The following is a 12,436-nucleotide window of genomic DNA, read 5'->3' on the forward strand; positions in this document are numbered from 1 at the left end:
CAGCTTGTGTATATTTCTCTCTGCATTATACCATTATGGCCTGACAGTGTCACTTTGCACATTGACACTGTGTATGTTTATACATGGTTACTATATTTTTTGGTTCCCTTGTTGTTAGGTCAGGGTTATTTAGCTTCCGCTGATCTGTATACATTTATATTACTTGCAGTTGGACTTATTGTCTGTATATTTATTATACACTAGATGGCAGCCCGATTCTAAAGAATCGGGAGTCTAGAATCCATATATACTTTATTTATTCAAATGTAAGAATAATACAATTAATAAATAATAGTAAGAAGGAACAAAAATAATAGGCAGTATATGGAGAAAACACCAAACAAAAGTTCAAAATTGGTGTGAAAATGTCACTGAACCACTTCACAACTAAATATATATAGTTTTGGTAAATGGTATTATCATTTTTTTGACGAAATTCGGCAGGAGCTTGAAGAGCAACGTCACTGGGCCCGCCTCCACGCAGAAGAAACTTGCTGTGAGGTAAAAATTCAAAAATCACACCAAAATGGCGGGCGGAGTGTGTCACAGTACGGCACGTTTCTGATTGGTCGCTCGCAGCAGGCGGCAACCAATCAGACACTGGACACTGTTGACGTCACTTATCTCCGGACATTAGCTCCGGACATTAGCTCCGGACATTAGCTCCGGACAGGAAGTTGGCACAAATTGCAGGAAGTAGTATTCTAGGCAATTATATATTAGATTTATTTTTTTCTATACACTGTTAGATAATTTACATTTTGTATGATTCATGTATACTCATTTGTCGCATCTGCCATGCTGTTGGTCCTTCCCTATGGAGGTTTTTTTAGCCCTGTCACTGATTAGGTTTTTTTAACTTATTTTTGTAATAAAGATATCATTTTAAATTTACCCTCTGCCTTATCACTTTTTTTCCATGGGCTATGATACCATCATGGATTTTGTTGTTTTGATTCTATGCGAGTGTTGTTTTTGAGGCACAATATATTTTTCTATGGACATTCAGTAGTAATATATCTTTTCTGTTTTGCGTGACAGCTTTTTATCCTAGATATATAATATGGACTTCAAAGCTAAGGATAAAGACTGGCAGTCCAAAGCATCGGACCTATTCAAACAGGGCACCTCCTCAGGAACCCAGGAAACGACCACTGCTAATAAGGATCTTATGAAATCCTATAAAAATGCTCTCTACAAAAAAACCCGCCTTTGGTGGAATAAATCATCGTTGGAAAATTACTTGGACAAACAGATAATACCACGGGGTCTCCGTGTCCAGATATATCCCTCATTTGAATTAGGAGATGACACACTCATAAAAAGGTGGATATCTGCGGCTATGACATGTTTGTTTGACTTTATGCAAATCATTGTTGACAAAAACTCCCAGTCCTTAAAAATCCTTGATGAGGAAATTGATGAAATGGAAAAAAAATATTTTAAAACAGATACCTGTAGATAGTTTTGATAATACTCTAGCAGAAATTAATAAAGAGGTGGACAAAAGGGAAAGTAACATCAGCCAAAACAAACTGAAAAAACTACAACGAGATCTTAAGGACTATGAAAATGATAAAATTTACCGATGGCAATATAAAAATGTAAGAAAAACTAATAAAGAAGATATAGAGGGAAGCAGGCCAGATTTGCCTCAAGAAAGAACAGTATCAGAGAGTTCTTGTGCTTCAACATCTGATAACCATAACACTTCGACAAGCGAGAGTGAGAATTATGTCAGAGAGAGAAGACCTCGTAGGGGTAATCAAAGGAATGAGAAACGTCTACACGACATCTTTACAAGAACTAAGGGGAAGAAATCGTCTGGAGAACAATATAAGGTAGTTAACTTGTCACAACATATGATAACAGAGACGCAATTGCGTCTTCTAGAAAAAGGACTAACGTTCTCTTCCTCATGCCGTTTAGACCCGTTTACAGCGGTAAAAGACCTACACCTGTTCGCCAGGAAATTAATCTTTAAAAAGTTCCACTACAAGAAAGAGATTGAGGACATGACTACGACATGCGAGGAAAGTGAAGCTTTACAAATCTTGGAATCATTACTGGATGAAAATACAACCTCAACAACAGTAAGTACCTTCCCTGATAGCCTTCTAGGTAAATAAAAAAAAATTCCACCGCTTAGTACTTGTTCTGCTATAAAAATATTTACCAAAATGGTTACAGCAGATATTGAGGGCCTAGCATCTAAGCCTACATATAATACTAATATCACTCGAGAAGAGAAACAGGCTCTGAGGGAATTCCTGATGTTGTATTTAAAGAAGCAGATAAGGGTGGGAATTTGGTCATTTGGCCCATTGACCAATAAGAGAGGCAAGCTTACAAATTATTGAATGCTCCCTCAGGATATAAAAAATTTAATTTTAATCCAACCCTTAACTTCCAAACCAAGTTGGTTAGCATTCTGGACGAAGCTTGGGACCAAGGAATTATTTCAAAAAAGATGGTAGATTCAATTCGTAATTTACATCCTAAATTACCTACATTCTATTTGATCCCAAAATTGCACCAATATTCTTTGGACCCACCCGGCAGACCAATTGTGGCCGGTAATGGGGGACTCAATGAAATTATTTGTAATTTCATTGATTGGTACTTAACCCTGCTGTTCTGTTGGTCAAAAATGACCGACTTTGAACTTCAATATTCTTTAAAATATTCAAGATGCGGCTCTGAAACCCGTGGCCGACCGACCCATCCTCATTTAAGTCAATCAACCAAAAGTTTCAGAACCGCATCTTGAACACCCCAAAAAATACCAAAGTTCAAAATAGGTCTCCCCAGACCGAACAGAACAGCAGGGTTAAAACCCCTTGTGTCCACATTACCCTCCTTCATACAAGACACAACGGCCGCCCTACAGAGACTGGATAGTCTTAGTTTAGGGGATAATATGATCATGGTGACATCAGACGTCGAGGCATTATATACCTCAATCAAACATCAGGACGGCCTCCGTGCAGTGGCTTTTTATCTAAGATCCACCAATTTTATGCCCGAACTGATCGAATTGATCCTTATTCTTTTGGAATACGTCTTGTGACAAAACACTCTGGGATCGCCTTTGCTGGGGTCAAAGGACACGTGGTTTGTGCATTGAATCTGAGGCGTACAGCAGGTTTCTGAGCAGGCTGACCTCAGGTCAGATTTATTAACGTGAAAGCAACACAAAAAACAAAACATAAAAATAAACCCTAGCCTGTCCGGCACTAACTAAACAAATACGTTGCTATCTCAACAACTGGGGGGGCTTCTCCCACCCAGCTAACATCATACAGATCTTGAGCAGAGCTCTTCACTCACGTTTGTCTCACACAGGCAGGCAATCTGTGTGCCCCAGGCAGACACTGGAAACACCCAGCTGGTCATCTTTTATTCCTGCAATCATTAACCCATTAGCACCCTGAAGATACTGAGTGGCCTAATTCACATAGGACAAACACCTGGGCGAGATATACCTGCCTCCATCTACCACACCAGCATGAGTCTTACATATCCCCCCCCCTTGCTCAGACCACTCCGGTCGAGCAAGAACACTTTTGAAACAGTGCACTCGGGATAGGGCATCGGCGTTCCCCATCTGCACCCCAGGTCGGTGCTCCACCGTAAAAGAGTAAGCCTGCAGGGCAAGGAACCACCTGGTTACCCGACTATTACGGTCCTTGTGGAGGTGCATCCACTTGAGAGGGGCATGGTCTGTGACCAGCCTAAACTTCCTACCAGCCAGGTAATACTTGAGGGAGTCGAGAGCCCATTTAATGGCTAGGCACTCTTTTTCAACCACGGCATACCTCTGCTCATGTACATTAAGTTTCCGACTGAGATAGAGGACCGGGTGTTCGACTCCGTCCCTCACCTGGGAAAGTACAGCTCCGACACCAGTATCAGAGGCATCAGTTTGTACCACAAACTCGCTGCTGAAATCAGGAGTCACTAGTACGGGCTGAGAGCACAAAGCCCGTTTCAGGCTGTGGAAGGCCTCTTCAGCAGCTGAGGTCCATTTTACCATGACGGAACCCTTCCCCTTGGTAAGATCCGTCAAGGGAGTAGCCATGGCTGCAAAATTGGGTATGAACCGGCGATAATAGCCGGCAATCCCCAGGAAAGCCTGCACTTGTTTCTTGTTCACTGGTTGTGGCCAGCCCTGAATTGCCTGTATTTTGTCGATCTGGGGTTTAACCACTCCTCGGCCAATCACGTAGCCCAAGTATCGGGCTTCTTCAAGCCCGATGTGGCATTTCTTGGGGTTTGCCGTTAAACCTGCATCTCGCAGGTCATCAATCACGGCTTGTACCTTCTGGAGATGAGTTTCCCAGTCCATGCTGTAAATTACGATGTCATCCAGGTAGGCAGAAGCGTACTGTCTGTGAGGCCTCAAGACTCGATCCATCAATCTCTGGAACGTTGCGGGAGCTCCGTGAAGTCCAAACGGCATATAGACATACTGGAACAGACCTTCCGGTGTAGCAAATGCCGTGTTCTCTCTGGCCGCCTCGGCCAGAGGAATCTGCCAGTACCCCTTTGTTAAATTCAGGGTCGTAATGTGTCGGGCTTTACCAAGCCGGTCGATCAACTCATCGACCCGGGGCATAGGGTACGCATCAAATTTAGAAACTGCATTCAGTTTCCTAAAGTCATTACAAAACCTGGATGGAGCCATCCGGTTTAGGTATCAACACAATTGGACTGGACCAGGCGCTGTGTGACTCCTCAATGACTCCTAAGTCCAACATTGCCATCACTTCCCGGGAGACGGCTTCACGGCGGGCTTCCGGAATCCGGTAGGGCTTCACATGAACAGTGACGCCAGGCTCTGTGACAATCTCATGTTTCACCAACTTCGTCCGGCCAGGTTTTTCGGAGAAAAACTGTCGGTTCTGTAACAAAAATTGCTTAACCTCAGATTTTTGTCGTTCTGAGAGAGTCTCAGCAACCTGCACCTCTGGTACAGTAGGTGAACAAACCGGACGGGGCAGATCCGCCGTTAGGGCAGAGCGGTCTTTCCAGGATTTTATCAGATTCACATGATAAATCTGTTCCGGTTTTCTCTTACCCGGCTGGTACACTTTATAGTTCACTTCACCAACTCTTTCTCGGACCTCAAATGGGCCCTGCCATTTCGCCAGGAATTTACTATCCACCGTAGGGATTAGGACCAACACCCTATCGCCGGGTGCAAATGTACGGACCTTAGCGCCTCTATCATAACTTTGCCTCTGGTCCCTAACAATGGGCATGACAGCGGCAATACGATCCTGCATTTGGGTTACATGGTTGATCACCGTTTTAAAGGGAGTGACTTGACCTTCCCAGGTTTCTTTTGCGACGTCCAGCAGTCCCCGGGGACGACGGGCGTACAACAGTTCGAAAGGCGAAAATCCTGTGGAAGACTGGGGAACTTCCCTAATGGCAAACAGCAAATAGGGTAACAAGTAATCCCAGTTCTTCCCATCTTTGTCTATCGCCTTCCGGAGCATCTGTTTTAAGGTTTTGTTGAAGCGCTCAACCAGGCCATCTGTTTGAGGGTGATAGACAGACGTACGCAACGGGTCTATTTGTAAGAGCCTGCAGAGCTCCTTCATTACCCTCGACATAAAGGGAGTCCCCTGGTCGGTGAGTATCTGTTTTGGAATTCCCACCCGACTAAACACTTGTACCAATTCCTTGGCGATCGTCTTGGTAGCTGTGTTACGCAAAGGGACGGCTTCCGGGTAACGAGTGGCATAGTCCACGATGACGAGGATATGTTGGTGCCCACGTGCGGATCGGGGAAGGGGCCCAACCAAATCCATCCCAATTCTCTCAAAAGGGACCCCGATGATAGGAAGGGGTACCAAAGGGCTACGGAACTGAGATTTAGGGGCCGCGATTTGGCACTCTGGACAGGACTCACAATAGTTACGCACATCACAATGTATTCCAGGCCACACAAAACAATGCAATATCCTTTCTGTGGTTTTCTGTACCCCCAGATGTCCCCCCATTATATGTCCGTGGGCCAAATCCAGTACCTTCCGCCGATAAGGTTTGGGTACCACTAACCGTTGCACTGTGTCTTCCCCTTTTTTTTCTACCTGGTAGAGCAAATCATTTTCAAGAACCATATACGGGTACGCTAGCCTAGTGTCAGGTTCTACGGGTACCCCATCTATCATTTTTACATTTTTCCTAGCCGGAGTCAGGGTAGGATCTTTCATTTGCTCGCTGTGGAAGTCATCCACCTGGACTCCCAAATCTGGCAGGCAGGGTGCCGCATGGCTGTCTGCCTCCGCCTCTCGCTGAGGTTCCTCAGTTTCCTCTGTTTCCCCCGCCATGACGGAGAAGGGGTACTGAAGGTTAGATTCACTAACCTCCCCAGCAACATCTTCCTGTGGGGTCTCCTCTAGGGACTCGGGACCTCCAGATGGCATGGGAGAAGATTCACGGGTACAGCTACCGTGAAGGAGTAACTGATTCTCCCACAACTGCCAGAAATAGGGAAAATCCCTGCCCAGGATTACATCATGTAACAATGCGGGAACGAGTCCCACTTTGTGCTGCACTGACCCATAGGGAGTAGAAATCCATATGACCGCTGTTAAGTACGAGCGGGTGTCACCATGCACACACATAGTTACATAGTTACATAGTTATTAAGGTTGAAGGAAGACTATATGTCCATCTAGTTCAACCCATAGCCTAACCTAACATGTTGATTCAGAGGAAGGCAAAAAAAACCCATGTGCAAAGAGTAAGCTCCACATTGGGGAAAAAAATTCCTTCCCGACTCCACATACGGCAATCAGACTAGTTCCCTGGATCAACGCCCTATCAAGGAATCTAGTGTATATACCCTGTAACATTATACTTTTCCAGAAAGGTATCCAGTCCCCTCTTAAATTTAAGTAATGAATCACTCATTACAACATCATACGGCAGAGAGTTCCATAGTCTCACTGCTCTTACAGTAAAGAATCCGCGTCTGTTATTATGCTTAAACCTTTTTTCCTCCAACCGCAGAGGATGCCCCCTTGTCCCTGTTTCAGGTCTATGATTAAAAAGATCATCAGAAAGGTCTTTGTACTGTCCCCTCATATATTTATACATTAAAATAAGATCACCCCTTAGTCTTCGTTTTTCCAAACTAAATAGCCCCAAGTGTAATAACCTATCTTGGTATTGCAGACCCCCCAGTCCTCTAATAACCTTGGTCGCTCTTCTCTGCACCCGCTCCAGTTCAGCTATGTCTTTCTTAAACACCGGAGACCAGAACTGTGCACAGTATTCTAAGTGTGGTCGAACTAGTGACTTGTATAGAGGTAAAATTATGTTCTTCTCATGAGCATCTATGCCTCTTTTAATGCATCCCATTATTTTATTTGCCTTTGTAGCAGCTGCCTGACACTGGCCACTGAATTTAAGTTTGTCATCCACCCATACACCCAGGTCTTTTTCATTGACGGTTTTGCCCAGAGTTTTAGAATTAAGCACATAATTATACATCTTATTACTTCTACCCAAGTGCATGACCTTACATTTATCCCCATTAAAGCTCATTTGCCATTTATCAGCCCAAGCTTCTAGTTTACATAAATCATCCTGTAATATAAAATTGTCCTCCTCTGTATTGATTACCCTGCAGAGTTTAGTGTCATCTGCAAATATTGAAATTCTACTCTGAATGCCCCCTACAAGGTCATTAATAAATATGTTAAAAAGAAGAGGGCCCAATACTGACCCCTGTGGTACCCCACTGCTAACCGCTACCCAGTCCGAGTGTGCTCCATTAATAACCACCCTTTGTTTCCTATCCCTGAGCCAGCTCTCAACCCACTTGCACATATTTTCCCCTATCCCCATTATTCTCATTTTATGTATCAACCTTTTGTGTGGCACCGTATCAAAAGCTTTTGAAAAGTCCATATACACTACATCCACTGGGTTCCCTTGGTCCAATCTGGAACTTACCTCTTCATAGAAACTGATCAAATTAGTCTGACATGAACGGTCCCTAGTAAACCCGTGCTGATACTGAGTCATGAGGTTATTCCTCTTCAGATACTCCAGTATAGCATCCCTTAGAATGCCCTCCAGTATTTTACCCACAGTAGAGGTTAAGCTTACTGGCCTATAATTTCCGAGTTCAGTTTTTGTCACAGAAAACTTGTCAGATGGACCAGACGGAAGTGCCACCAGACTAGCTTTCACCAGAGTCACCACACTTCCAGAGTCTAGTAATGCCACAACATTTTTCCCATCAACAGATAATTCACACAGGTGTTTCACTGTATCATTTTGACCCGCATTCACACTCACTAGCTGTGTAACCAAAGACATACGTTTTCTAGAGTCTATAATGTCGCACTGCATGGGTTCAGCGGTAACAGGACAGTTCGCAGAAACATGACCCTTCTCATGGCAGCAGAAACACCTAACAGGTCCCCTACTGAGACCACCGTCCAATACTCTTGGTCTCGGAGTGCGAGCAGTCCCGGACTCCTCCCCCACAGTTTTAAGCGATTTTCCTTCACCCGTGGTCCCTGGAACAGTCTTACCGGTTCCACGAGGAGGAGGCACAGTCCGGGGTTTGGCGGTGTCGTCGGGAAGTCCTTCTGCCACGGAATAACGCTCGACCAACTCCACAAGTTGATCCGCTGTCGTGGGATTTCCTTGGCTTACCCACCTTTTCAGCGCTGGGGGTAGTACTCTCAGGTACTTGTCCAGGACAACCCGCTGGATTATTTCGGGTATTGTCAATACCTCGGGTTGCAGCCATTTCTTTGTCAAGTAGATCAGGTCGAACATCTGAGACCGCGCTGGTTTATCTTGCTGGTATGTCCACTGATGTACCCTCTGTGCACGGACAGCCGTCGTCACACCCAGCCGGGCCAGGATCCCAGCTTTCAGCTCCTCAAAGTCCTGAGCGACCTCCGGGTCCAAATCATGGTAAGCTTTTTGGGCCTCGCCGGAGAGAAACGGGGCAATCAAATCGGCCCATCGTGCCTTCGGCCACTTCTCTCTCAATGCCGTCCGCTCAAAAGTTGTCAGATATGCCTTGACGTCATCTTCTGCAGTCAGCTTTTGCCAGTATCGACTCACATGGATCCTTCTGGACTCTGCTTCCGGGTCAGCGTCAGGCATGCTCACCAGGCGCTGCGCCACCTGTTGGAGAAGTTGGCGGTCTGCAACCGTCATGTCCAGTAACTCCTTCAGCTGTGCGGCCATCAAGTGATTAGCTTCGTGCTGTGCGGCAGTGGCCTGCTGCTGTACGGCAGTGGACTGTACTAAGGCTTTCACCACGTCTTCCATGCTGTCGCCTGTGCCACGGTATGCCCGCGTTCTCCACCACAATGTGACAAAACACTCTGGGATCGCCTTTGCTGGGGTCAAAGGACACGTGGTTTGTGCATTGAATCTGAGGCGTACAGCAGGTTTCTGAGCAGGCTGACCTCAGGTCAGATTTATTAACGTGAAAGCAACACAAAAAACAAAACATAAAAATAAACCCTAGCCTGTCCGGCACTAACTAAACAAATACGTTGCTATCTCAACAACTGGGGGGGCTTCTCCCACCCAGCTAACATCATACAGATCTTGAGCAGAGCTCTTCACTCACGTTTGTCTCACACAGGCAGGCAATCTGTGTGCCCCAGGCAGACACTGGAAACACCCAGCTGGTCATCTTTTATTCCTGCAATCATTAACCCATTAGCACCCTGAAGATACTGAGTGGCCTAATTCACATAGGACAAACACCTGGGCGAGATATACCTGCCTCCATCTACCACACCAGCATGAGTCTTACAGTCTTAACTCATAACATCTTCACATTCAATCAGACATACTTCCAACTACAAGGCACAGCTGTGGGGGCTGCCTGTGCCCCCTCTTATGCCAACTTATTTATGGGGGCTTGGGAGAGAAGTATTTTCCATGACGGCACCATCCCTGAAATGGATAAAGTTCAGGGATGGATGCGATATATCGATGATATATGGTTTGTGTGGGAGGGGACGATGGAGGAATTACATAGTCTCATGGATAAACTTAATGACAACTCTTTGAATATCCACTTAACTTACAAATATGGTAGGAAACTGGATTTCCTGGATTGAAAAATTGAGGTTCTAGATGATGGAACCATCACAACAGATTTGTATAGGAAGCTTACTTCCACTAATTCTTTACTGCATTATTCCTCATCACATCCTGCTTCCACGATCAGAGGAATACCGATTGGTCAATTTCTTCGGGCTCGAAGAATCTGTTCCCAACAAGAGACCTTTGAAGATCAGGCGGTAGATTTGGCATGGAGATTCACGAATAGGGGGTACAGTAAAAAAATCAATCAGACGAGGTTATAAGAGAGCCATCAATACCCCTCGTGCAAGACTGATTCATCCCCCTCTTAAAAAGTGTCACTCTAACACTGGGGAGCCAGTGAGATTCATTTCAAATTTTAATAATCAGTGGGATGAACTTAGGAGCATCCTGAGAAAACATTGGGATATTTTGAAATCAGATTCCATGTTATGGGAAGTGATTCCTGCATCTCCACAGATGGTAGCCAAGCGTAGTCAGAACATCAAAGACTTGCTAGTTCATAGCCACTATGATTCGAATCGGAAGACTAAGAAGAAGACCTTGCAGGATGGGTTCTTTCCTTGTGGCTTTTGTAAAGCTTGCCTAAATCTGCGCAAATCATCCTACTTTTCTAATTGGAATGGATCCAAAAAATACGAGATTAGAAAACTTCTGACATGCGCATCACTAGACGTCATCTACTATGCCAAATGTCCTTGTAATATGATCTATATTGGTCTCACCACTCGAGAACTTAAAATAAGGGTGAGAGAACATGTAAGAGACATTGAGAAGGCAGCAACAGTTGAAGACGTCTCCATACTTAAAACCCTCCCCAGGCACTTTAAGGCCCACCATCAATGTAATCCAAGAGGGCTAGTTATTTGGGGAATTGATCAGGTCGATCTTGGTATTAGGGGAGGAGATTTAGGCCAAGTGCTGGCTCAATATGATAGCAGGTGGATTTTTCGTCTCGGCACACTCACACCACAAGGCCTTAATGAAAACTTTGGTTTCAATGCCTTCTTATAGCGTAGTTGGTTGTTTCCAATGGTAATTTTCCTGAATGTAGGTTAGGGGTTCCTTTTTAATTTATTGTTGTTAGTCATTGTTTTTTTATTTGGTTTTAATATATTTTTTCTTTACAGAAGCGTTCGTGATAGGAGAGTTTGAATATGGGATAACACACCGTATTATGAGAAATATTAATATATTTATTCCCGCTACAAATGGCAAGGATGATGCCAATTATCTTAAAAATGGCCTTTGGAGGATCAAGTGGAAGAATCTATCAGGGACGAATGGAGTTATTTATGGACACCCTTTATATATATATTGGACACCCAAAAAAAATCCTTTTATATCACCTGGTATAATATTTATTATTATAGAGCAAGAGACACTCTCACAAATCATTTAACCATCTGCTCACTCTTTCGATCCTCCTTCTCCTAGTCGCTGGAGACATCTCTCCAAACCCCGGCCCCCATGTTATAGCCAGTCAAACCTCCCAACTGCTACACTCAGAAACCCCTCTAATCTTATTAATATTCCCTGCATGCCTTCTGTCTCTTTGAATTGTGCCCTTTGGAATTCTCGCTCTGTGTGTAATAAACTCTCCTTCATTCATGACTTCTTCCTTTCTAATTCTCTTAATCTCCTGGCTCTTACTGAAACCTGGATCCAGCAGTCAGACACCACCGTGGCTGCTGCTCTTTCATATGGTGGACTACACTTTTCTCATACCCCAAGATCAGACAACCGAGCAGGTGGAGGCGTTGGTCTGCTCCTTTCACCCAAATGTACTTTCCAAGTTATCCCCCAAGTACCCTCACTTGTCTTCCCTTCCTTTGAGGTCCATGTCGTCAGACTCTACGTCCCTCTCTCCATGCGAGTGGCGGTGGTGTATCGTCCTCCCGGCCCCTCTCATCAGTTCCTGGATCACTTTGCCACCTGGCTTCCACACTTTCTCTCCTGTGACACCCCCACCCTTATCACGGGTGATTTCAACATCCCCATTGCCTCTCCCCTCTCCCCATCTGCTTCTCACCTTTTATCTCTATCCTCCTCTTTCAGCCTCTCGCAGCATACTAACTCTCCAACACATGAAGATGGAAACTCCCTTGACTTGGTCTTCTCCCGGCTTTCCTCAGTGGATGATTTCACAAACTCCCCTCTCCCACTCTCTGACCACAACCTTCTTTCATTCTCTATCAAGAACTGCCATCCCGCTCAGATCACCCCCACTTTCCACACTTATAGAAACATACAGGCCATTAACACCCAGAAACTTATGAAGAACTTGCAGTCCTCATTGGCCCCAATCTGCTCCATCTCATGTCCTGAT

At 44.8% G+C, this 12,436-nt stretch overlaps 1 long non-coding RNA gene across 1 annotated transcript; it reads left to right on the top strand.

Moving 5' to 3' along the window:
• Window positions 1-1,047: 1,047 nt before the first annotated feature.
• Window positions 1,048-11,366, top strand: LOC138647138 (uncharacterized). Its single transcript, XR_011314901.1, has 3 exons — window positions 1,048-1,841; window positions 1,930-2,093; window positions 11,238-11,366. It is a non-coding gene; the product is annotated as an uncharacterized lncRNA (long non-coding RNA).
• Window positions 11,367-12,436: the final 1,070 nt, after the last annotated feature.

The sequence above is a fragment of the Ranitomeya imitator genome, chromosome 8, assembly GCF_032444005.1.
Source record: "Ranitomeya imitator isolate aRanImi1 chromosome 8, aRanImi1.pri, whole genome shotgun sequence".
NCBI lineage: Eukaryota > Metazoa > Chordata > Amphibia > Anura > Dendrobatidae > Ranitomeya > Ranitomeya imitator.